The 27,601-nt window shown below is 40.2% G+C and overlaps 1 protein-coding gene across 22 annotated transcripts in view; it reads right to left on the bottom strand.

Moving 5' to 3' along the window:
- BBX (BBX high mobility group box domain containing) overlaps nt 1-27,601 on the bottom strand; it is a 148,914-nt gene that overhangs the window by 84,650 nt on the left and 36,663 nt on the right. Inside the window, exon 3 of one of the 22 annotated variants that reach the window (XM_075168734.1) lies at nt 9,185-9,324. The exons of the other annotated variants lie outside the window; for them this stretch is intronic. The gene's annotated coding sequence lies outside the window, so the exon portion shown is untranslated. The remainder of the gene's footprint in view (nt 1-9,184; nt 9,325-27,601) is intronic. 22 annotated transcript variants of the gene reach the window in all.

Below are 27,601 nucleotides of genomic sequence, written 5' to 3'. Positions count from 1 at the left end.
CACCGGGGCAGCTGAACGGCATCTTGGGCCCTTCTCGCTGCTCGTGAGGGGCTGCCCGAAGGCGAGTGTAGGTGTCCCCTCCGATGGTCAAGGATGACAACCGGTGTGGCAGGGCTGACACAGCCAGTGTCACTGGCTAACCTCGAGGCGTTGTGGGTTTTTTTTACGGTGCAGATTCCCTTCCTCACTACATGCCTCAATGCTCTTCCTATGTCAAAGTCAGCAGAGATTTCACTTGAAACAGCCCCCGCTGCCTCAGAGCAGTGCCAAGCACAGGGCTATACGTGGCCCCATGCGCTCCACAAAGACCGCTGCCGGTCCACTGCCAGCCTCCTCTCCTAGGGCTTAAAGTTAGGACTTCTGTACACTTTTCTGTCTGCAAGACTCACACCTGCAACAATGGCAAACTGACTATGAAACAGCCTAAAATCATTCGGAGAGAAGGGGCTGCACAGTGAGCAAGTAAACAAAAAGGCCCTAAAGACTAACACCTTCCAGCTGTTACTATTTAGATGTTTTCTCTAAGGTTGACAAAAGAGTGTGTACATAGAGAGGGGGAACAGGACAGCAGATATATTAGACGGCACACCTTGGAGACCATCTTTTTTGTAATAAAAGCTGCCATCAGTTATTGTTATGCAAGTAACAGTACGCCAAGTATACTAAGTATCTGCTAGCACTCAGGATGACTCCAGGCAAAACTCCAGAGGATGTCTCCTGAAGTCCCAAGATGATGTTAGGTCTTTGTCTTACAGACTTGAATTTACTCTGTTCAGCTTCAAAAAAATCTTTAGAAAGCAGTGTAATGCCTGAGAAAACATCTCTTCTTATTAAAAAGACTGTGCATTTAAGTAATTAATTTTTTTCCTTGACGTTCATTAAAAGACAACAGTATCCTCACACACAAAATCATAAACAAGCTGTGTCTGCAATAACCACTACATACAAAAACCCCAACCCCACAAAGACATCTCTCCGGAGAAGAGATAAGGGATCAAAACAAACAAAAATCCCAGGTTTCTCCCCCCCCACCCTCCCCGTCTTGTTTTGCTAAGGAAGCCCTAAAGTCTCTATTCTGTTATCAGAGAAACCCCATAAAAATATATGAGGTTACACCAAGCTTAGACTCAAAACTAATTTAGATCAGCATGCATGAGATGGGAATATAGACAGACCATTACTGAATTACTGACACTCTTGTATTCAAAGGGTTTTCTTATTCATCCTCAGACAATTTGAGATTGTGCCTTCCCTGTTGCATGGAAAAGCAGCTTTTACAATTCAGCTAACGACCTACAATACCTATACCAGGCTATGGAAATCAAACCTTATTGAAGGAGGAAGATCCAGAAGGAGTGAAAACAAACTGACAGCTTATATGATGCTTTAAGACCTCTCCTGAACTGCTCTACGATGTTATTCTGGGGCATCTCTTCACCATATAGAGTTCCCAGCAAAGCCAAAGATAAGTAAGATATATAAGATAGGATAAATAACATAAATACATTCAGGTTTGTAATTTCGTATTTTTTAGTCTCTACAATATAACTGGGCATCCTGTATGCATTGTTATCACTTTGAATGGGTATTTAGTGAAGAAAAACTGACTTCCGCTGTTTTTTTAACTTCTACCTGATAAAGTTCTAATGCAGTTTTTATTGCTTTGCACAATAAAAGCATACAGGAATGCAGAGAGTGTTTTTAAATGGTCTCACTGGAGAAAGTAAACAATAAGTAATTTGCCAGAAATCCCACTTCTTATTCAATTGTATTATACATATAGTGAAATGATGTCTACATTGAAATAATTGAGATACAGTTTAACATGTACAACTTTTGGATTTTGTGGCTCAAACTTGTTTATTTTACTGTACACACATATTCACAAGAATCGGGAAAGGGAATTTTTACCTTCGGAGAGAGAGGGAGACTCTTCTGAATTATGAATTGCTTTATGACATTAACGCCTAGCAAGATGCATCTCAGAAGACCATTTATGCTGCAGCCTACTAGAGCTCAGTGACAAGACGCGCTGTACGCAAGCTCTGTATCAAATCAGAAGCCAGTTACATCAGTCAGTGAGTGTTTGGTATTTAACATTTTGCTTTCTCCAGACTACCTGTGTCACATAACTTTTCATAGGCCATTATGGAAATTCAAATCAGCAAACAGACTTCTAAAACTTCCTACTTGTTTAAGCTATGGAATTTACACTACATATACAAGAATAAGCCCTTATTTACACAGGAACTGACATCAGTAAATTAAAACCAACCCAGATGCTTCTAGTTCTTATTTCAGTCTAAGAGCCATTTATTCTCAGTTAGCTTAGGCTGGTTCCTCAACACCACGAAGCTCAGAGGATGCCAGGGGAATAAAGCTGTACCAAATGTTGGCATTTGTATCCATGACATATGTGACTGTCAGTGTGTCACAAAAACTGGACTGATTTCTGATAAAGGAAGCCATAAAGCTGAAGCCTCACAAGACAAATCATTTAGAGAGGTCACTACTTTGATTTAGGTTAAATGGATTTATGAGCTTAGAAACAGGACTAAGTTACTGCAATTTGAGTAGCTGAGCTGTGTAGCTGACCATACATGCGCACTTTAGCCTACAGCAAAAGCCAGGTCAAGCACGTTTTTGGCTTATGAAAGTCAAATGATAGAGGAGATTTGAATGGAGAAAATTCAATGAAGGGAGATTTGTGGAGCCTACCTATTTTACCTCACCACTGGGACAAGAGTATTCCCAGCGGAAGCTGCAGATGCTCAGTTATCAAAACTTTCTGCTGAAACATATCCTCAACTAGTGGTCTGCTGCAAGGTCCATCCCACCAGACCACCAGACTGGTGTTGACACAACACCCACCAGGTGTCCACATTCCAGAGACCATTGTGACCATACAGAAGTCTCCATGTGTGACAACAATGTGCATGGTGTGTCCTACCACATGCCTGGCCATGCAACCCACATGTAACTGCCAGCTCTTAATGCACCTCTGATGATACAAAGAGGGATGCAGCAGCAGTTGGCAAGTGACTGCAGTAGGCTAGCCAGCACTATAGTACTGGAAAGGTATCCTACCACAGCTGAAGTCTGAGAAACAGGTTTGCAGATCAGTGACATTACTCAACCGATCTGTTAATGACTGTGAACACACTGTTGAAAGGCTCAGACACAGAATCAGATGCTGACCAGATTCTGGTTATCCAACTCACCCTAATCCAACAAAGCTGCTGCCCAGAGTCAAAAGCAAACAAGGATTGTCTGGAGCTCAGTGTGTGCCCTACATTCCTCAATTTCTGCATGAAGGAAACAGCACAATACTGGATTCGCTGAGGCTTAATCTAAGATGATATTAAAGATACAAATATCAGCTTGAGTTGGAGGAAAATGGGGAAGCAGGCATCTTCCTGAACAGTGACACAATATTAGATGCCACAACCAACCACCACATTCTTGAATCTTGTTACCTATTTTAAGTCACAGGTCACAACCTCAAGAAGGCCACTTTCTTCAGCTGACTACACTGATGCACAGTACCTAGAGGATCCGCCCCATGTTATTAATGAACTTCTTGCATCCCCTGAGCTCTACAAACAACTGCCTCTGGCTTGACAGGAGTAAAATTTACCCACCTTCTTCCCATCAGGACTCCTGGATGAACGTCGACTGCTGCTAAAACCAATGCCAACTAGAGAGAAGAAATATTTCAAGATTTTGAAGTATTCAACTACTATCTAGCAAAGAGATTATTCCTGGTGAAGATGTTATAGTCTGGAAGCGCTGCAGGCCAGAGATGCCTGCCCAAGCCTGGGGACATGGGCTCAGGAGCCCCCCTGGACCCAGGCGGCCACCATCTCCATGGGAAACAGAAGCACCATGGAGATACAAGTAACTGAAAAGTGAATGGCCGCTCCCAGAGCCTCTCAGGACACTGCTTACCTGTTTGCTTAGCATGGAAGTGATGAACACACCTGCTAATGCTTCAAATACTCTCACCTTTTGAAGGGATCAAGTTTGAGAAATGCCATCAAGCAAGCGGGAACTGCAAGCAAACCTGCAGGTGTATCCCCACAGCCTACAACAGCCGGCTTCACAGCAGGGGCTCACTCTCATTTACCAGCTCACTAAGAGCCACTGATGCACAAACATCATCCCCTACTATAAAGCTTTTTCAGGAGTGAGTTGTACGATACCAAAGCTTTCTATGTTTCACATACGGTCTTTTCCAAACACTCAAACAAGATAACCCTTGGCCTAAGGACCTCACAGCTTAAAGAGTATCTGACGCTTGTGTGTCTGATACAGAAAGCTGTACAAAACAGGATCAACCTATGAATTGGAAAAGGCTCACCAAGAAGCTAGAGATCTGAGAACTATCCCAGCTAATCATATTATATGTTTTGATCCTGGGTATAGTTCAGAATTACACAAAACAGAAACTCATCAAGGGCTTATCCATATGGACTTTGTCTGGAAATCAAACAGAAAGTGATACAAGCATGGGAAATGCTCTTCACCACCATCACCTCCCGATGGATCCCAAGTCTTGCCTGGTAACTCCTAAGAGATTTTAATTCTAAGACACTGAAAGGAGAAAAAAAAAAAAAAAAAAAAAAGAAAATAACACAGAGGCATCTCATCTGAACACCTACTGACATGCCTATGCATCCACCAGCATTAGGACAGGTTGTTGCTACCTGCTCTACACTAGATGAAGAGAGAGAGGGAAATAAGACTGAGAAGAGAATGGGTTTATCCTGAGTTTCAAAAGACATTTTCCTTCTTTCTCCACAGCTTTCCCTTTGGGGGGAACAAGGTGAGCAATAAAAGGGATGATCTGATGATATCCAATTGATAACCAATGTCTAAAGGAAAAACATAACTTTCATAGGTTAGTTCAGCTTACTCCCCCAAATAAAGTCATGCATCAGAATTTCTAATTAAGACAAAGCTTGGCATAAGGCGTAATGATTCCTAACATTATCCATATGAGTAGAAGTTACTTTCACTTGAATGTTTATATAGCTTGGACAAGTTTGCAAACATGGCTGTGAAAAGATAGTTGAAAAAACAGTGGTATTTCCTTATGTGCGCTCCTGGGCTCTTTCAGACCCCTGAACTACTGGAGACCAGCCTCTTTGCCTTGCCAATCTTTTTGAAGCCACCACATGGGACCTGCTCCCAGAGACACAGGACTGTTCAGCGCAGGAAAGAAGTGGTTGACAGTGCACATTTGCCTGTAAATTGGGCACAGCAGAGCCACGTAATTGCTATATGTACTGCTATTGGTATGCAACAAGTTCTGAGAGAGAACAGCAAGAGCTTCCAGTTACTCACATTGGAACACATCAACCATGAAACAAGTACGTGCAGTGGCAATGAAGTTACTGAGACCAAGAAGATGCCTGTGCACCTGAAGCACAGGAAGACAGGTCCTGAAGGTGTGTCAGTCTAATTTCAATACACCTAATGTTTGTTTTAGTGCCCTCCCCAGCCTAAACTACCTCTGTAACCTTGGTACAGTAGGCAATACCTGATACTTATTAAGTACCACATATACAATATATTACTATTCAATGAAAAGCTTCTGGGAACTATAAACAGGTAACTGGCAACCAGAATAAGGCAAATTTTAATTCCATTTAACCAATCCTCTTAATCCTCCAAGTGTTCCCAAAAAGGCATCCATCACAAGTAGCTGTAGATCATCAGCATAATCCATAGTCTAACACATTTTGCACTGAAAAAATGTGTACCTAGAGCATGAAAGGTTTAGTGCAAACAAAGGTTAATCATTTGATGATACCAGAATACCTAAATGTAATGATATTGCTGATTTCCCTGAGCACCACTTCTTGAAAGTGCATTAAATGGGTAAGAAAAGAAACCGTTCTTTTATTTTCACCCGATTCACCCAAGTTTCATCATTCCTTAGAAACACTCAGGAAAACTAGAAAAAGAAATTAAACAAAACATTAAAGCCAAGTCTTCAGTAAGGAGAGAAGCATACATCCAGCTTCTTGTAGCTGCAGAGAGGGCAGTCAGAGCAAGGCAAGTGAACATGACTGACTGAAAAGCCAGAGCTGAGCAATCCAGGGAACCACAAAACAGCAAAAAAGGAAGGTGGGGGGGTGGAGGTAGAAAGAGAGACAGAGAGATTCAGGAAAGACAAGCTGAACTACAAGTGTCAATTAGTCTTCAAAAGCCTTTGTGATTTCTCAAGCGTTTATTCAAATGAAGGTGTCTTCCCGAGATGTCTCGCAACAGTCAACCTCTTCAGCAATCACCTTCTGAAGGCTGCCACGACAGCTCTTATCAGCCAAGCACAATGCTGAGGTCTAGTATCACCTTCAAGTATCATGATTTCGATCTGAGTATGCTGTTCCTGCTATTGTTTCAAGCAACTGGTAACAGGCTTGTAAGAGAGCAGAGGTGGGAAAATATCTTCCACTTGCAGATATTCTTCTTTACCGTTACTCATCTCACATTTTAGCCCTTACCAATGAGCCACGCAAATTTAGTGTCCATTCACCCAAGCTGCAGGAATTATTCAGCTAAGAAACAAAGGCAGAAAACGGAGTTCTTTGTACTAAAAGGAAGAGATCCTACTGCATTTTAAATCTTATGCGTGAACAATGTGCACGTCCTTCACTTCGGTTCTGTCAAACACTGCAACTCACAACAGGTCTTTGCCAAACTGAGAGGTATGTTTTGTGCATAATTGAGGTCACTGCTCTTTTCTCGGGGCCTGCGCAGGGGGACGTTTACCAATCTTCACACGAGAACAGCTGAAAATGAAAATGCACCAATACAGAGAGTGAGCTCAGGGAAAAAGATAAGAAAAGGCCCTTTCGGTGTTGTTGCTCTCATCCATCAAGATACTTTTACTATTAATAAGGTAAGTAGAAGATATAATCTTACCGAGAGAATGTCTTAAGACCAGAGGAGATTCCAGGTAAATGGGACTGAGTCAGCAATTGTATTATTTCAAATAAAAGTCATTATGAACTCTGTAGTTTGGTGTCTAACTCTGAAGCTTCTAGGACTTGCACTTGCAAGATTTTTTTTTTTTAAATAGAATCATCAGGGGGTTACTTTAATTAAAGCCAGGAATTTTAAAGTCAAGAATTTAAATGAACGGAATTTAAGAGCTGAACCTTTAAAAGTCATTAGATACCATGAAACCCATGAAAGGGGGAGCTGTTAATAGGAACATCTCTTTGAAGACTATTTTTATAAATTCTTGTGTATGAAAAGGAATTTTATCACAAATAGCTGATAATTCCCCCCCCCCCCCCGGCATTCTTATGCCAGGTATCAGCACACTTAATGTCTCTATCAACTAATCAAACTGCTAGCACCATTACTAAATGAACTTTTTACTACAATATAGGCACATCCCAGATGTTCTCTCACTGTTTTTGAAATCTGAGATAACAGCAATAAAAGAGAGTTATGTTTATGATCCACAAGACAGTATTGAGCAAATCAATTCCATTACTGTATTTTATTAACATACCTGTTATTGGGGTATAAGAGAGGGAAAGCGCAGTCAAGACAAGTAAGTGGGCATGAAATTCTAAGATTGGGAGATGGTTGCTTTTTATTAATCTCAGTATCATTTAAAAGAAAATGACTACAGCCACTAGTTTTAAGATATTTCCAATGTTGTACCTTAAAAAGACAAAGTTTGGCTTTATTTTCTGTTGGTGCACATCATCTCTTATACCAGTGCAAAACGCTTCCCACCTGCGTGGTAGAACCATCTTCAAACTTCATACTGGGAAAAGAACTACAGAGATGTAGTGCAATAATGGTGATTTTGGCCCCAAATATCAGGAGACTAATTTCTATCTGCAATATTATTTTGTTAGTTCACTGAAAGGAAAATCTAGTGGACTCAGTAGACTTTGAGCACAGCACATATGCATACATACAGCTTCTATGAGGTAATGTACATACAAAGTAGGAGACGGAAGGGAATCAAGCTTGCCCACCAATCCCTTCAATGTTATTTCAAATAAATCAGAACAAGCAAATTTCAGAGCACTAAAGCAATTCAGAAAACACAGCAACAATGAAATCCTTAATGAAGCATCTTTAACTAAAATAAAAATAGTAATTTTTCTATTTGCTTTATTAAAAAAACCAATGCATCAAAAATGTTTCTTTTCATTAGGCAACTATTTCTACTTCTTTGGATCTAATCAATTATTAGTCTGCAGTTACTCTGTATTCAGAGAAGCACAAGTCTGCCCTCTAGCGACTAAAATATGCAAATTGAGCGATATTAAAGCCGTATCTTTCCCCCCCTGCCCCCTTTGAGCGTTGAAACATTTGAATCCTGATGTTTCCTGCTTGTAAGATAAGCTGGGACAGAAAAAAAGCATGTAAGAAGGTTGGATTCACATCATAAAGATAAGTTGACCAGTGGAGTTTATTAAACTTGTTCTCATGAAGAACTAGATTAAGTCCGTCCAATTTGGTTTTCTTTGGCACCATGGAAGCCACATGGTTTGCTAGAGGAAGGCAACATGCAAAAAACCTGAATCTTACAAGATAGGTCTTGGGTTGCATGGAATGCTAAAGATATGCAAACTGCTTTAGGTAAGACAGAGACAGTAAACGAGGCAAAAATAATAATATTACTAATAAAAAAAAAACCCAAAACCCCTAACAAAACAAAAACCCCCAAACATACACACACAAAACCCACAAATAAACCCCACCAACCTACAAGTGAGGTTTGCTCTTTTTTAGGGTCTGAAAGGAAACACAAAAATTCAAACACTACAAAAGGAGATCAGAGGAACTGGGTTTTGAAAGGGAGTATATGTTTCATTTGAGGTTGAATCAACTGGAGAAAAGGAAATTATCTCTTCACAAATCATAACTATGTATTGCAAAAGCAAACATTTGGCATCCTAAGTTACAGGTTAAGGCCAAAATGTTAAAGCACTATTGGATAAGTCATTTCTTCAGGTGTCCTGCAGGAGATTACTGAGGAAACAGTTCCTGAACCCTGATCCTCTTGAAAATCCTTCTCATGCAATGGAATACACTTGGAAGGCTGAAAAGCCACCCTGGGAATGGAAACAAACACCTCCACCCATGTTGTCAGATTAGACAACTTTATAGGTCGTTGTTTGGTATTTGGGGAACTAGTCTTTCATACCTCCAAATCATATTCTATGTTCAACTCAGGCACACAGATACAGAAGTTAGATGGCACGATTATCCCATTAGCACGTTGCAAATTCTTGAAATCCAGCAGATTCTGCTTTCCTTCAGAAGAAAAGATAACAAAGCTAATAGCTGCAAAGGAACGTTTAAAAACATAAGTCACATGCATGGGAATTAAAAACCACAAAGTTGAAAAAGCATCCTTGTCCAACTTCATTAAAAAGAAGGACACATCGGTAAGCAAGCACTGTTCTTGGATGCCTGTTTTTTTTTGTGTTGGGTTTTTTGTTCAATGGTTGGAATCGGCCCTGTGCCAGAATGAGAAGGTTCAGCTGCCCACTGTGACATTCAGAGTTTAGGATGAAGCTGTAACACAGCTTACAAGCCATATTCATTATTGCACCCCGACCCATTTGTAATAATATTATCTAGGCAGTTGAAACTGCCCTCCTCATCTGCTGAGGAAGGACCAGTGCGTATCAAAGGATGACATGGAAACTCCTGGCCTCCTGTTATAGTAAAGTGTCAGGCACGAAGCGAACTCCCTGGCCAGAGTTTGGTGGAACCATGAAGATATTTACAGAAAGACACTGGGAAGGGCTCAGATTTCACTTCTATAACCTCAGCACCTGCAGGGGAAATTTTCAAGCCTCCTATTTAGTATGCAATATACAAAGTATATATATAAAATTATTTACTATATACATGTTGTTTATATTTTATATATATATACACAGACACATAACCTGAACAAACAAGAGACTGCAAAAGAAGGAAAATTAATTGTTCTGTGAAATTTGTTATACTGCTACTTTACACTCCACAAGACACTTTTTTTTTTTAAGTTGTCCAGTCCTCCTATGTGCAACAGCAACCTACATGTTATTTTAAAAATAACTAACTAACTAAATAAATACACTGATGTCTCATTAATTCTGCAAACAGTAGTAATGAGGGACATTTCAACTCCAGCAGACGCACACTTACCCCTTTATTATTCTGAACAATACTCGTTTCAAAACCTCATCTGGATTTCTTTAACTGCATACATTTTAACTGGATTGTCCCAAATTAAAAACTTTGCACTGCCAAACTGCTATTTACTATGCAAAATGGAGAAAGTATAAATGCACGAAATTGCATTAGGAGTAAATATCCTTTCCCTAAGTACACACTCCTAAAAGTAGCGATGTAAAACTGACATTTTCTAACTCAGCAGATAATCTCCCGGTCAGCGCTCACTTTAACGACAGAAAGAGTTTTATTAGTTCTTAGTCCTATTACCACCGCTGAGCCAACAGCACTACAAGCGGATAAACAGATCGCAGCCTCAGCTCTGCGTCACCAAAGCTACCCGCCAGGTTTTGTCTGCAAGACCAGTTCTGTACATGTGACCCGTTTCCCTTTCTCCCACACTCAGCCCAACAGGATAACAGAGCTGCCAGACAAGGCAGAATCAGGCCTAAAATTAACTTTATCAAGCACAGTAAAACCCCAGGAAGAACCCAATTAACTCCGTTACCCCAAGCTGCGTTGAGCAGGACAAACAATGCACATTCCTATCATTCTTCCAGCTTTTGCATTCAGCAGATTTGTCACAGAAACCCTGCAACTAGCCTGCAGCCTGACAAGCCTTTTTCATATGATAACGCCGAATTTACCGGAAATTCCTGAGCACTCTCTCCCATCTCCCACTGGCTGCTTCCCGAGCTAGTCCACACACCAGCCACCTTCAAGCCACATTTCTGATTTTGCAGAAGCGTTTTGGTGGAACGGACGGACAGACAGGTGTGCAAAATCGCTGCAGCACTCCTACATCTGGAACTATAACCACGCCATTTAATAGGCTAAAATAACTGTGACTCTAGATGGCTAGTGCTTGGGAGTACAATTTATCTTTCGAGGCTCATTTGTGCTATGTTCAGCTCAACAGGATTCTTATCCTTATTCAATTCTCTTTTAATGCCGAAAATAAATTGGAAAAGCATGAATATGCCCTCGTAACAGAAAGAAAGAAATAAAATTAATGATAAAATCTTCTCCATTGTTTTGTTTTTAAATCATCTGACAGACTTTAGTATAAAAAAATTAGAGCTCTTTTGTTACAAGAGACTGGAAAACAGTACAGTGAAAAGAAAAATTATGACTATTAATTCTTCTTAGTCTCACAGAACACTATTAAATACTGAATGATGATGCATAAGGGAAAAAAAGGAAGTATCAGAAAAGTTTTGTTAAATTCTCTCACTCAACAAAATCTTGAAGGAAAAAAACCCCAAAAAACCCAAAACACCAAACCAAAGAACCTCACCCCACAAACCATAGTGCAGCAAAATACTCCGACAGTAAAATACCTTTTCCTACATTGCAGCTGTCAGTTTCAAAAAAATCAACTAGATTGGCTACTTTATTTTCACACCTTGTGATCAACCAGATTATAAAAGATTGTCGAAATAATGGGCCCAGATATTAAAAACATATATATACACACACGTGCAATTTAGCATTAAGAAATTATTTTGCCCCCAACATGCTGTTCCAGCATCAGCCAACAGCTTTGCAGTTTCTTATTTCCTAGTGTACAAAAATAAATAAAATGTCAGAAGTGTTGCCCTAACAGTTATCTGCAAGTTTTATTGGATAGACTTCCTACAGAAGCCCTGAAATGGAAAAAAAAAGCGAAAAACTTTGATGCTAGCCACTCTGAGAATCTGGAAAAGCACAGAAATATGTACCAAATAAACTAGTTAGTTTAAAAAATATTTTTCCTAGTTAGTTTAGACAAGACTTGTTTTTCACAAGCTCTACGTTTACCCACATTGTTGTATATATTTAGAAGACTGGGTGCATACCCTATGTCAGGCTTTCTATTAAAGCTATACACACTGAGAGCAGCAGGATCAACCCACATACAAAAAAGTTACAATCAAGGTACATAGCGGGAAAAGAAAATGATCCTTTTCCAAACATATCTGGTGTGTTCCTATCCATATAGATTTCCAGTATATCAGCTCTGACAGAGCCAATGGTCTTACTAAAGAACACCACCTGAGTAAGATTTCTGATCCAAACTAATTTGAAGGAAAGTAGGGACTCTCACAGTGAGGCTGCCTTCTTCACAACCCCTCTCCAGTCTGATTTTGTCTCAAAATGGGAGGCACTGCATTGAAATTAAGGAAATAAAGATATTCTAAGTATGACCACAAGTCCACAGATATGTATTTAAAAAACACTCTTACAAAAGTTTTCGAATAAAGCTGTTTTTTTAAAGGTAAAAAATAATCCTAGTTTCTTTTCTTGTTTCTTCTCAAGAATACAGCATTAAAACTATACCATGGTACAAAGCTTTATACATAAATACATAAACTTGCTATAAACGTATAGATTTGTGATGCTCTGCGATCTTTGATAATTTTCATCCAAGTATGCCTTCAGTTACATTTTCAGTCCTTTCCTTCCTCTTCAGGTCCATGGAAATTACGCAGAAGAGGTAATAGCTCAGCTCTCAAGGCAGCCCTCACATAAATTTGGGTGCAGTAAATTTGGTGTGCTTGGATGGGAGCATCATCTTACTGTGTATCCAGTGGAGCTTTGCTGCTAAGAAGCCAGGTAGCCCATATGCCTACATAGGGTCTCATGGCTTTCCCAAAAGCTTTTCCTATTTAGATCCACAAATGGGATCTGTTTGGATGCTGGTCAGTGGCAGCACCCACCCATTTGAGAAGCCAGCTGTATGATGAAAACCTTCCTACAGAGGAATCCTCAAGGAAGCGTACTCTCTCAGTAGGCATCACTCCACAGTCTTCCCCAAATTCTGGATCTTAATTAGGGAAGTTTGTTATGTTTAGTGCTGCAGGTCATAATTGGCTTTTCCTGTAAAAATCAAGAGGCCATGTGAAACTGGACACGGCACTGGAGGTGTTGAGAGGGCTCTACTCCAGTACCTATCTACCTGGCACCCCAGGACATCCATCCTATTCCAGCTTTCTGGAAAACAAGGGACAACACTGGTTAACTCCTTTGTGAAGAGTCCCAGTAATACAGTAATAAGGAGCATTAGGTGTCAGCTAGGGATTATTATTCTCCATTGCCAAATCACATATTTCTGTACAACACAATAGAAAGCGGCTTTAAATTCACTGCAGGAGTAGCTTTTTACGATGTAACAAACTCAATGATGATTAGTTACCCAAAATTAGCTCCACCATAACAGTGACTGGTCAGTTACAAATCACTTGAAAAACAATTCAAACTTACAAAGGATAAAAAAAAAAAATCCACATAATTTTTTTTTTTTTAAAGAAATGCTGATGCCTTGGGTCCTTAATTGCTTTGTGCAATCACTCAGAGATACAAATATTTATTTTAATATGTAATTACAGAAAGCATCTATGTAAGTACTTTCTCCCCTCCTCATAAAAGGCATTTACAGATACCACAGAGCTGTTTCTTAAACAACGTCATTAACTGGAAGACTGACAGAAAACTGAAGCAACCTGAATGGACTGAAGGACGTTTTTTCCCCTCATCAATACCACAGACTAACTCAATCACTGTCATCCATCAGTCCTGCACCTCTTCCTTAGCATGAGTTTCAACACTGTGAGCATCCCCAGCGTATTAAAGAAAACCACTCCAGATAATCATGACTGCCTTGGGAGATTGATGCAGTGGCTGGTCACGACCCTGACAACAATTTCAGTAATTATTGCATTTTTATTACGAGTTTCAGAAAAGCTACTTTTTAAAGTCTATAAGACAGTACCTTTACCTCAATTTTCCCTGATCATTACTCTAAACTGGAGTCAAGCTACTTAGGATGGGATGCTGTTGCCTAAAAACAGGTCTTCACTACCTGTGAGCACATGAGAAGTGCTGGAGTGCCCGAGACCTCCCCAGGGGGTGGCAGATATGCCAGTGGACCCCCAGAAGATGCCCACCCTTCTGGAGCAGTAGCTGGAGGCCAGGCAGACCACCTGGATGGCCAATCGATACCCTGGGGGCAGGAAAATAAATGCCACCCTTCGCAGCAGTGCATTTATACCCCACCTCCCTCTCCTGTGGTCACCAACTTGCAAGCGCTTATATTTGGGCTCCATTTCAAGTGCACAAATAATCCCTGAGGTCAACAGAAGGGAGTTTCAGCAGAGAAGTTATGCCTAAGTGTAAATATTCTCAAGATCAAGACTTAAGGGCTGTGGCCTTTGAGCCCTCACTCGTTGCAGCACTCCTGTTGACCTTGTGAAAGTTTGGTGAGATTGGCTGCACACAGAAGTCCCTGTCATACAAGCTAAAATTTTTTTGCAAAATCTGACTTTCAGCAGAAGGTGCAAACCAGTAAGAATAAAAATTATTAGTGGTATTATAAAAAGGATAAAGACCATGGGATGAAGAACAGATTCATTTTGTCTTGGGAAAAAAAAATAATCAGAAGAGCCAATTCTTTGTTCTGCCACAGCCTCTTGTTTGAGGACAGAAAGGCAGGGAAAACCAGCTATAAAAATCCTGATTTCACAGAGGCTGCCCCAGAAGAGGAGAGTCACAGGGGACCACAGCACACTCTTAAATATCACACCTTGGTGCATAGCCAGGAGATATGCAGAAGCCAAAACATAGCATGCTAGGAATTGCCTAAAGGCAACTCTAACAGAGATGAGCTCTCAAGTAGTTCCAAAAACACATCAGGAGAAACTACCTTTGCTCTACACGCTGCTCCGGGGCCAAGCACAGGCAGCAAACTGCACAGCTGGACAAGCTGTTATAACTGCAGTTAAAACAGGAACCGATTAATTTTTCTTTAGAGGTACATATATGAAACTTTCACTGAAGGAGGTAAGTCTGCACATTAACACCAGACTTAGCCATGAAGGCTCTTCGGCAATTTTATACTGAAGAACGGCATTTCTGTCTTAAGATGACACGGTAATACTCAAATCCTTTTCCTAACAGCTCATTTTGAAGTTACAGTGTGTTCTGAGGACATCACACGGCAATGCACTTGTATCGTCTCATAATTAACTGTAATTACTATACGATCATTTCCAGACTTAAATGTAGTTAACCATTAACCTGTATTTGTAGAATGTTATTTGCTGAACAGCATGGTATGTTCCTTCTTTCCCCAACGCTATGTAATCCTGCAGTTACAGACCTTATCAGAGTGGTCAACTAAAACAGTTTTTGCAGGGGTGGAAGGAAAGGCCACAGATACCTAGTTATTATTTAAACATTTTTTAATTTAAAAAAATGCTGTTTTCTTATAAAACTTTGTCAGGAAACAAAATAAATTAACATGGGACTGCTAATTTCCATGCTTTCTGGACAAACCCCCTCAAACCTCCAGTTTCAGTCCTTGTACCTTCAAGCTTCCTTACTTGGATTTCCTTACTATGCCTCATCTGTATATGTACATGTCTATTAGACAAAAAAAAAAAAAGAGCATACTTTGAGTTTCCAAATGTAATGTATTGTAATGTATAAATGTAATTCCAGTAATGTATAAAAGTAATTTAGTTGTTTCTTCCTTAATAATGAATGTATTGTTAACATATTTGTAAAGCATTTACAGTAAGATTCAGCTGTTGTGAAAAAATAATACAACAATATAGTGTAAAGAACACTATTCAGTATTTATTACCCATTCTAGCGGCACAGATAGTCAACAGCGGAACGCCAAGGATGACTGCAGAACTGTTGTATACACAAAATTATGCATATTGCATCTAGGGTTGTGGTTTTTTTGTTGTTTGGATTTGGTTTTGTGTTTTTTTTGTTGTTGTTTTGGTTTGGTTGTTTTTCTTTTCTTTTTTTTAAAATGAATAACACTTAACAGGTTTGTGCAATCACATCTATGGAACTTGCTCTGTATTCTATCACAAACTGAGGTGTTAACACACCTCTACCAACTTTAAAGAAAGTGCTTGATGCAGAAATACCACGAGATAAATTGAGATAATCTGTCAATCACACAGATGTAATGGCTATTATATTCAAATAAATATCAAGTACTGTATTTGAAGTCTGTTTTGCTGCTCCTTTACATTTGAGAGGGAGTAACAGAAACGATTTAGAATACGTATCAACTAGTTACCATCAGGACTCCACTTCCACACAGGATCTGCTGTAGCCCATCTCAGGCTGTAAAAGCCCTGCTCCTAACAGTTCACCTCTTTGGAAACTCAATCTACAACTTTCAACTGCTTGAGAAAGACTCCTGGCTGCCAGCTTGGCCACTGTGAGGTGTTAATTTGAGGTCTCTAGCACTACCTTATGCAGAGTTTCTGCCACAACCTCAGTTAGGGAACCAAGCTTTATTAAATAAACAACAGACTCTTCATCCTCCTTACTGCACATGCAGAAAGCAAATGTGTCGTCTTGTCCAGCTTGGCATTGGCTTGGCACAACCCATAAACAGATTGTTTAGTTGCAAATTACCCGGAAATACTAAGCTGGAAAGGAGACAGACTGACTTCAAAGGATTCTCAATAAACCAGTGAAATTAGCACCCGTATCATCCTAAAATGAGGTATTGGTACTAACAACTGCTATTTAAGTATTTCAGCACTCTTTTCCCACAGGTTTCCTGTTCTGAAGGCCAGGAAGGGTAAAGATGTTTGGTCACCCTGGTTGGGGAGGACTTTTCGTGCACCGTAGGGTGGCCTAGGCAGTTGCTACACAATGCACTGGAACAGGCTTTTACGCCAAATCCAATTCTCAGCAGTACAAAAAGCATTCATCCTAAAGCAGCTTTGGGAGGATGAGGAAATCTAATCCTAGAGGGAACCCCCGTGCCCATGTACAATAGAAACCCCACCCACACCAAAACAATTTTCTGGATGCACATCAAAGAACATACCCTCTTCAGAACGAACGCTAAATACACCCGTCTCAGAACTGTGTCAATATTGGCACTAGGAAATGAAACCTGACTTCTAAAACTGACACTGGCGAAGACTCCAGTTGTCAGAAACTTCATGAAAGCATTAGTGCAATGTTACCTGCACTTCAGTCGATAGTAATACAGGTACAGACCTTTGCAAAATACAAGGTTAAGGCATGAAAATATCCTGGGTTTTTGCAGGACCAATTAAAAGTTTTAGGAGCTCTTATTTTAAGGCACATTCAATTTACAGTTACTTAATCCAATACATAGATGAAAAAGGCAAGCTTCTTCAAAGACATCTGCAAACAGTCCTCAACCGGATTTCAAGTTTACAATTAAATCTTACTTCATAATCAAACGCTTGTATTTGAGGTGAAAACTGTTAGAAGTGGGTAAGAAATAACTAAAGCTTTACTTCTTAATTCTAAATCCAGTAACTTGTATAAGCAAAACTGCTGTACAGCCTTTTCTCAAAATTTTCCTCTTCATTCAAAAAAGTTTCTCAGACTTTGAAGGAGTTTGTTTTGTGTTTTGTTTGGGTTTTTTTTTCCTAAACAAACACAATGCAACCCTCGTTATCTGTCTCAGCCCAGCCATTCTCCGTACTCCCTTCCCTGGCTCTTTGCACAACAAGACATAACATTACAAAGTGCACCAATTGACCATTCTGAAAATTTACAATGCTAAGGGGTGGAACAAAGAAATATCAAAGGGACTGGTTATTCTATCACCACATGATAGTCAATGAACAAGGAAGAAGCAGAAAGGTAGGCAGGCAAGCACACAGAGTCCTGCAAGCTAGAGGTCTGCAGAGGGACGACGGCACCTTGCTCAGCCTTTTCCCTGCTGCTGTCAGTACTGCTGTTTGATTCAATTCAGCCACCTGAGAGAGGAAGTTGAACATAAAATATACCACCATCACTTCTGCTCCCAACTGCTGCAGCAGTCCAGCTAATTCCTGAAATGCCAGATGCCCTCACAGCACGTCACTCAGGGCCCAGGAAAACGAGAAGAGGGACCTGGCAGAGGCCAGGGGAGATAGGACCGGCACACACGCACACACATGAATGCCTCTCCCTTTGCATAGTTCTAAATAAAATTAGGCCACTCATGTCATTTCCACTGCCAGATTAGCTCAAGCATGCTAAATTTCCAATTCAGCTCATTCACCTCACTTTGATCCATGCTACATGCTGCCTTCTATTCATATCTACAACCATCACTGACAGCAGCAGGAAAAGTAGCATAAATCCAATAATAAAACACTTTTAAGAGTGAGAAATTAATGGGAACTACAGGATTAAGGATTTTTTTTTCTTTCCTTTAATATTTTTTTTTATTTTACTAGTCTGATATTAACATGTTGCAGCATAATTACTACTAATAATTTTATTTCTCTTGCTGCACATAAAAGATTAAAGCACTGAACTCACCCAAACCAAGTAAGTTTAAATAGATGGTGATCAGCTTCCTCCCTAGCCTTGTCCCTGAACCTTCCTCCTTGACCTTTCAATTAAGCAAGGCAAGGGATCTCCTTAGAACTATGGCTTTTAAGTAAATAGATAAACACATGGAAATCTCAGAAAGCAAGTTAAACACAACATGCAGTGTAACAAATAAAATAATGAAGCAGCAGCAAGAAGGATGGAAATTATTTAAGTAAATGCCAAAAACCAGTTTCCTTATTTCAATATTTCTCATCAATTTTAGCATACTTCGTTTACAAATCATTAGTCTAGTTTTAAGTTATGGGTCATGCAGTTTCCCTTTAGACCAGTATGAAATTGCTATAGCATGGCTTCTAAACTTACAAATCCCAAAGTATGGGGTCTCGGGGCAGAAAAGAAGGTAGGGAGGAAGGGAAGGATGTCTATGCATGTATGTCAAGGTATGTGTATTTTGAAAGTGAGAAAGCGAGCGAGAGATAGGGGGTGTTTGCATATATATATATATACACATATATATATATGAGATATATATATATATACACACACATATATATATATATGAAGAACTGTATGTATCACATACACGTCCTACACGCATAAATAGAAAGTAACTGAAAATCCCATTAACAGCTGCTTTTATATCACGTCTTTGTGACATATCCAAAGAACTAAACCCCAACATGCCGCTGGGTAAACATAACCCTCAAAAGTGACATAGGTTTGGGTCAAGAAAATTCTAGTCCTGGTTTGCAAAGACTCAACTTAATCCAGAATTGCATTTTTGGAAGCTAATGGTTTTGGACTTATCAACAGGTCTTATGTATTTTAGAGAGAAAAGGGAAAACTTCAGCTGAAGAAAATTTCCAAACATGATAGAAGCGGAAAGGCTGGTACGCCTGACCCTTACTTATAGGTAGATATACACTCTTAATGTGCATTAAGTTTAAACACAGGACTAGCACTATGCTTACAATGAACACTGAAGCACTCGAACATTACAACTTCAAAGAAAAATATAAAATCTTCACAGATCAAGCCATAGTTCAGGGCCAGGTCTCATCTCTATGGGACTACTGGCTGACAAAAACAATTTTGAAAAAATAAGTATTATCAGCCATGTGCACTATTGCTTTATCCAGCACATACTTTGCACCAGGAACTGGTCATATTTAATGGCAACTAATGATTCATTATTACACCTCAGAAATAAAAATGGATGTCAGAGAAACACATGGAGCAACAACGGTATCACCTTATCATCTAATTACCTTGATAAAGTCACTATATGCTTAGTACAGACATTGGCAAATACATGTTTACGAAACGGAAGCATCGTTTACACTGTCTCTAAATGCCAGGAAGATTATTTAATCCTGGTAAATGGACCCTCTGAGTATGCAGTGAAATCTGTAGGGAGTTCGTGGAAATTTTGCCTAGGCCTTAATTTCAATATAGTCTGTTTAAATTTTTTCCAGCCTAACAGGATCCATCCATCCGTCCATCTACAAGACACAAAGAAGAGGCAAAGATAGCGTTATGTTGCTGCTGGTTTGGGTGGGGTTTTTTGTGGGTTTTCTTTTTTTTGAAAGCTTTCAAAACAAGAGTCGTAACAGGAGAGCTTGACATAAAACCAGGTATCACTTGTAGTCTAGTCAAGAAGTAGTACAACTTGTAAAATTAGCTTCTTCACATGTTCATTGCCTCAATAAATCCACCCTGACCTTAAGGAGGTCCGGACCTTTGTTTTGCAAATGCTTTCAAAGTATGTATCAATAAACCTCACAAATTAGTGATTTCTAGAAGTATATTATCCTGTAGCTACTTCAACTCTAACTAAAAACCACGTTAACACTTCCTTCAGTTGTGAGGTACGTAACCTGTCTGTTCCGGTGCATCTCATTCAGTAGGGACTAAGAACAGCCCTCTCCTTCCCGTACCAGCTCTTCACCCCCACAGCTTCTTTCAGCTCCGAGTGTACCTACCAGCAGGCTGAAGGAGTCATCTAGTGGCCACAGTTAACTCCTGCAGCCTCACCAGCTTCTGCAGTCCGGCTGTCAGGGCAAGACACAAGATTTCTGAATCCTTAAAGCACACACAGCACTGACAAGAGTCTGCTGGTGGAGCTTCAGCTGAAGGTCCAGTATCTGAACCGTGACACAGTCCTAGCAGCCATGTTCATGATGTTCCATGTTCATGTTCCCTATCACGCCTAAGCATTAGTTTCCCAGTTCTGGCCCACATCAAGGCCGAACTCAAGTTCTGTCCTCCTTAAGCATGCTTAGGAGTAGGCACGGCTGTGTTGTTTCTAACCCGATGTAGCTCACTGCTCCTCTTCAGGGGTGCGCAAAGAGATTTTCTGAATAACATTGCTCCACATGCAACCAGTTCAAGTGACAGTCTTGCCCATTGATTGAAGAGCAAAGCAGCAGCACAGCAAGCTGCAACCGATATTACTCTGTTCCCATCCCTCCTCCACCACAAACTTGCTGCGTAGGTTTGGACAAAGCACCTAAGTATTTAGGCAAGGTACGTCAGTCACAGAAGAACCATCTGCCTAATAACATGCTAAACTCAATAAGACCCATAATATGTTAAACAGGTTCCAAGTATGATTTAAAATAACACTTTCATAAACAGTATTAATATCTATAAAAATCTTATTAAGGTTCATAAAAATTTGTAATGCCTTATCAGTTCTCTGTTCAACACCTCCAGTCAGGTAAGCTCCAGAAATTTAAGGCAGTATGATCTTATTTGAAAATCTCAAACATTCATCCCTCAGACGAATGGTCATTTCAACTATATTAGAAATAAAAAAAGTCAAAAATCAGTACTGCTTTTTCACATAAACACCTTAGTTCGAAACAAACTTGGATTCTGATCAATTTTTGTTACTCTGTGTTAATTTGTGTCACCTGTTGAGTGACTGAGTTGTAGGCACCTGACCAAAGAACAAGGTTGTCTTAAGTTTCTTTTTGTTTCTGGAAATAACTTTGCTGCAACACTAATGCCAGGCTCTGGAAGAAAGTGTTGCTATTCTTCCTTCACAGACTACAGATTGCTATTTACATCTTTTCTTTTTAAATGCTTGTGCTGTTGCTCAGAGGTGAATCTAATGCAGTCAGCATCAGGTGTTAAATATACCCCGCCCCCAATTTTCTAACACACACACCACCTATGCAGTTTAACATCTTGTAACTTAATCTCGGCAGCAGTAGCCTCCCCCACCAGAAATCAGCAACTATAGGTTCTTCAGACCTCTCATGGACGAGCCAAAAGACTTCCTTACATTCATACTCAACCTCCCTGTGACTCAGAGCCTCTATCTGCCTCGATCACCTCAGTCAGAAAGGTGTCACCTAGCTTTCTTCATCAATCCTATAAATCACTTGGGTAATTCAAGTGAGAAGTGCTATAAAAGTGCAAATTATCATTATGGTATTGTTAAGGAGCTCTGACCTATTTCTAGCTGCAGTTAAAGGTGGAAAACAGTGGTACCACAACTATACCAACAGGTGAAAGAAAGAAAAATGAGCCTTGCAAGCCTTAATGTCAGAGTTAAATAGAGAAGGTTCCTTCAAAATGGTGTGGCATGAGCAGCAGCTAAGTGATGTTTAAAGCTAGTATTCAGCTCAGCCACCCTCTGATCTCAGCAGGCAACACCTCCACCTTGCTTGTTCACAGGTCTAGCAAATTAAGTGTTGGCCAGATCTGCCTTACATGGAGGACCTGGAGAAAGACTGGCTCTAAAGTACATTTATTTCTGTAATGTGGGGGACACCTTACCCTTTTAGGTCAGTAAATCACCAAGAGCTGCTTCTTGCCACTCACTGCTCAGGGGCCCAGTCACGGAGGTGTCTGGAAGTTAGAAAACAGTTCTGCAGCACTCCGAGGTTTGCACAAGCACACCCTAGATCTATTTGTCTAGTTTTTAAACAGGCCTAATTGGTATTGTCAATAAAAATAACATTCATATTCTGCAGTCTTAACTGGCCAACATCGTATGTAGGGTAAGGCCACTCTTAAGACTTTCACACAAATTTAACCCACTCTAATTTTATTTCTTAATTTTATTTATGTATTTTACATGTAAGATCCTCTTTGGAAAGAGCAATGAAAGAGCGAGTTCACTGCTGGTCTAAAACAGCATGCCAAGAAATTGCACTGATGAAATGAGTAGTGGAGACCTACTGATTTACACCATGCTAGGCCAAGTCACATTGCCCTGTCTCACACCACGCTTTTGGTGAACTGCAAAGAGTGAATGAGGGGCAGTAACAGTCACTCAAGCCCCACTTTGTCCCGCTATTACAAGAAAGATGCACACACGTTTTATATTACACACATATACACACACACACAGATACATGTGTTTATGTGTGTATGTATCTATACATACTTTTTTACAGGTACATGCAAGATTAAAAAAAACCCCACCACAGAGTAGGCTGGTTTGCAAAGTAGCCGTGCAGAAGAAAAACAGTGGCAGACTGGAACAAAAAGACAAGAAATTGCAAAATACCACAGCCACTCTCAAAATATCTACCTACCTTTGTGCACCGAAATTAAAACGTGAAGCTCCTTCTGGAGCTTCTACTACTTCTTAATATGCAGATCAGCCAAAGCATGGCTGTACTTCGTTAGTGCTGCAAATACCTGGATTAACTTCCTTTTGATAAGAAGTTTATTATATGATCAGGCTTTTATGACCGTAAGACAGCCATAATTTGTCTTTCCTAAAGGTCTTACCGCAGACTACCTGGGAACTTTAGTTAGCTGCCCCCCCCCAAGATGGGGTAGCATATTATACTCGTCTTCCAGAGATGGCACAGTTTTACAGAATTATTTCCAGGTATAATTCAAGGAGGCTGACCATCTTAAAAAAAAAACACATTACTGACTGAAGCCTAAGCATCTCAAGACAGCCTCTCTTTGCACCTTAATTACTCAGCAGAAATCAGCTAAACAGTATCAGTCAACTGAAGATGCTTTTCTCTAAGGGCCCTGCCCTCCTATCATTCCTCAGCTTGCTGACCTGCAGGACAAGCTGAAATACCTCTCTCAGAACTGCCAGGAGCAGAGGATCTATCTGTTTTTGTGTACATTTGTCAACTCATACTGCAGGAAATTTAATCAAAGCAATAGAGTAAATTGCTGATAATATTTAAAATATATTCACTTATTCTGAAAGCTCAGCCAGAAAGTACCTCTTTTTCCTCTGCCTAACCACCACTTCACCAACGCAGCAATTTGGATGCCTTGTCTCACTAGAGGTCCACCGAGAGCAGATGTCCATACCTGCAGCGACCATTTCCATGTGGAGATTCAGAATTCACAGAGCTTAGAGGAACCTGCCAGAGACTCAGAGTCAGACATTCAGTGAAAGCCCAGCATTTAATCCAGAAAACCTCTACCACAGTCTTATTCCTGTGATCATTTTGAATAAACCATGAACAACAACATAGATGGGAAGGCCTCAGTTGTGTTGTTAGAATATGTCACAGTCTTTTGCAAATGGGGCCTGGCTAGCTGGCTGCCTTCGTGCAGCCTTGAAGGAGGAGGAAATAGCTTAAATCTAGTAAGTCTTTATTGGCCCTGACTAACAAGAACCTGCTTCTTGAGTGAGTTCCACCAACACGGGAAGTATTACTGCTGACTGAGATTTTGTCAATGCACACAGGCCCACGTGGAATTTGCTTCCCTTTTTACCCAAGAAACTTCCAGGTGTTTACACACCCAATTGCTGTTTCTGAGTTACTCCATACACTGACAAGCTTCAAGGGGTACCATAGTCACAAAAAGAAAGTAATTTAGCCAAGTATGGAACACTTGTAGCTATATTACCATCATCTTAAACTTAAAAACATACATTCTTGTAGCCAGCTGGGAACAGGAAAAGTCAAATTATTTTCACTTCTCTTACAGACAGTTTCACTTTTGAACTAGTTTGGGAAACAAACATTTTGCTTGAACATCTGCACAAAGATATCCCTTCAATTAGAAAATATTTTAATCTCCCAGTATCATAAAAGACACTTTACCCTACAGCAGTGATCTAACAGATGAAGGGGAGGGATCCATTTTGAGTAGCTTTACTCTGCAGTGGATCCTGCTCATGTCTGGTTGAAATGCACAAGTTTTTCCGGTTGTATCTTTTGGGACTGCTTTTAAAAAAAACATCCCGTGAATGTCCCCATTAGCCCTCATTACAAAAAACATGTCCCGCCACACTCAAGTTTCACATCTGAAAAATCTCAGATGCTGCCAGGGTTTCAACTTAGGTTAGCTGGCCATCAGGGAAGACTATGTCCCGAGGCAGCACACCACACCAGCTCCCTGTACCATCCCTCCATAGCTGTGACACCGCTTCCCAGTGAGGCCCTCCCAGTATCATCCCAGGCAGAAGTCCGTGGAGAAAGCTGCTGCCATTACACCATGTCCACGCGGAGGGTGGACACAACACTGTTAGAAGGTGCTGCAACAGGGGCAGTAACTCCATGTCCTCACCAGCAGAAGCTGTCAGAACCATGGTCATGGCCCAGCTGCATCAACTCTCGAGGTGTTAGGTCCCTTGTACTTTCCTGTAATTTGCCTACAAAGAAAGCATTATTTTTGTGATTTATTCTAACTAGCTTCTCCACTTACAGGAAGAGGAGAGAGACTTATTTTTCCCTCCAAAAGACAGATATAATAAAACCAAACTGCCAATTTTTTTTTTTTTAATGCTTGGGATTCTAGGTAGTTCTTTCAATCTGCCTGGCTTTATAAAAGCCAACAGAATTTCATGCTGTGCAAGCTTGATAAGAACATTTAAGTAAGTTTTCTTTCTCATCCTGAAACTATCATTCTTTTTATTCCTCTCCCACAAATACAATTTTTGTTTTGTATAAAGTTTTCATTGGACAGCATCTTTTTGTAGCTTAAGGTACTCAAAAGTATTACTCAAAAATCTGAAGAGTCTATGTGCCACATTTTGCTATGGGTTTTCAGTTTATTTTGGTAGGGCAAGGGAAGGAGTAGAGATGGTATTTTCAACTCTTAACTCTACCATCTGAACAACCTCCAAGCAAAGCAAACATCAATCCTTTAATCCATTGTCAAAATCCACTAGCAGAGATTTCTGTACTTGCACGGAGCCACAGAGAGTAACAAGGCCCTGAACAAATGCACGGGTCTACACTAGCAAATCTCAAGATCGGATCTTTATCTTGGGATGTTACATTCAACTACACTAGCCAAAAGAGAGCCCCAGGGAATTCATGTAGAAATATTTATTGCTGCTTTTTGCCAGCACCTAACACACATAACAAAAGCTTGAAAACCACTAACAAAAACTTCCTGAACTCCACAAATCATACACAAGCAACAACAATCACACTGCTATTTAAAAACAAACAAAAATATTATAGTACTGGCCACAGATACGTACTCTTCTTACAGGCCATTGGAGGAAAAGCTACTACCTTCTCTTTTAGAGATTCTGCCACTAGTCAAAATCTCAGAGTAACTGATCATATGAACAATTTACAGCACCAACTCCGGACTGAAATTTAACCAGCACCTTGAATCTGTAGTAAACTGGTATTCTGCATCCAGACAGAGCTACCTTGCTAAAATCACTTACCAAACACACTCACTGAAAGTCCCATGCAACTCTTAAGAACAGCCCGACACGTAGCATGCTATGCTGGGTCACACGAAGGAAAGCTATGCAAGGCAGCACCTACTTCAGAAAGGATCACAGGAGAAAGATAAAAGCAACATCACAATCAAGACATGTTATCTTCAGCATCAGTAACTAACTGATGCTATCTGGACTGGAAACTATCCAGACTGCAAAATCACATTTAAAAGATACATATATGTCCCCAGTAGAAGAAATATTGACAATAGTGGTCTATTTCTGGAGATACATCCTCCTTCTCTTGCATTTTACTTAGCCTGCCCTTAAGGCTCTAGCTTGACAAGCAGTAAGATAGCATAAGCCAGCTCTGAAGCCAAAAGCAGTCCTGTTCCCTGCCCTGCTTCTATTCCCCACACTCCTGGACCCCTTTTTTGGGGCAACAGAGCTGTTCAGTTCTCCGGTTTGATTCATGACACAATATATGATCCAACCAATGGTGGTCAGTTCTATCTTTAGCAGACAGAAATAGTTAAGCTAATAAAAACCATTAATTTTAACTACCATCAGTCCTCCAGTCCAGTTCATTACACAACTGCAAAACCACTAGCACAGCGCCATGGGGTAGGATGCAAGTGTCTGAGGCTGTGACTGTTTCTTTCAGTGACAGTGCTGCCATTTAAACATGGTGCTTCACTATTACCTCTGTCAAATAAACCTTATTCACTTCTTTGTCAGTTCAAATAACAGATCTTCTATCTATGTTGAGGATGGGGTCAGCATTACACGTGTGGTGAACTGAAGGTGAAAAAAGACTGTGGGAACCATACCCTTCACTCTTCTCTTCACGCCTACAAATAGAGAGCACTTACTAATACCCTTGCTATCCCTCCAACAAGGAAGGATCCAACTTGCAGACAGAACTTCCCATCCTCCTTCAGTGCACTCGAAAACAAAATTAACAAATTTCCACAAGTTAACAGAAGACCAGGTTGCCAAAATGTGACAGAGAAGTAGCAAATGCTTTGACCCTAGCTGACAGCAAGGCTGGCAAATCAGTTATAAGCACAAAATTTAGAGCTACTGGTAGGAACCCTTGACTCTACTGATATAGGTTCGATTTGTTACAGCAGCCTCCTATCAATCAGAATGAAAATTTTGAAAGTAAGTAAAAAATGAGTAAAACAGCACAGAAGTCCAGCAGCTGTTGGACTTGATGCTTAACATCATGCCTGTGTTCTCAGTGCTGCAGAGTTTCTCTACTGGCAAAATGCAAGTAAAAAGGTAGTAACTTTGGCAAATAGGAGTTGAGTATTTGGGCCCATGTGGGAAATATATTTGCATCTATAGGACAAAGCACATATCTCACACATTCCTTGTGGAAACATTAGCATTTAGAATTATCTTTAGAATCAACACACTGAGGCAAATGGGCATGCATCATCTTTCTAACATACT

The sequence above is a fragment of the Calonectris borealis genome, chromosome 1 (assembly GCF_964195595.1).
Source record: "Calonectris borealis chromosome 1, bCalBor7.hap1.2, whole genome shotgun sequence".
In the NCBI taxonomy this organism is placed as follows: Eukaryota; Metazoa; Chordata; class Aves; order Procellariiformes; family Procellariidae; genus Calonectris; species Calonectris borealis.
Note: the sequence above shows the minus strand (reverse complement) of the source record. Positions and strands in the feature narration are given on the sequence as shown.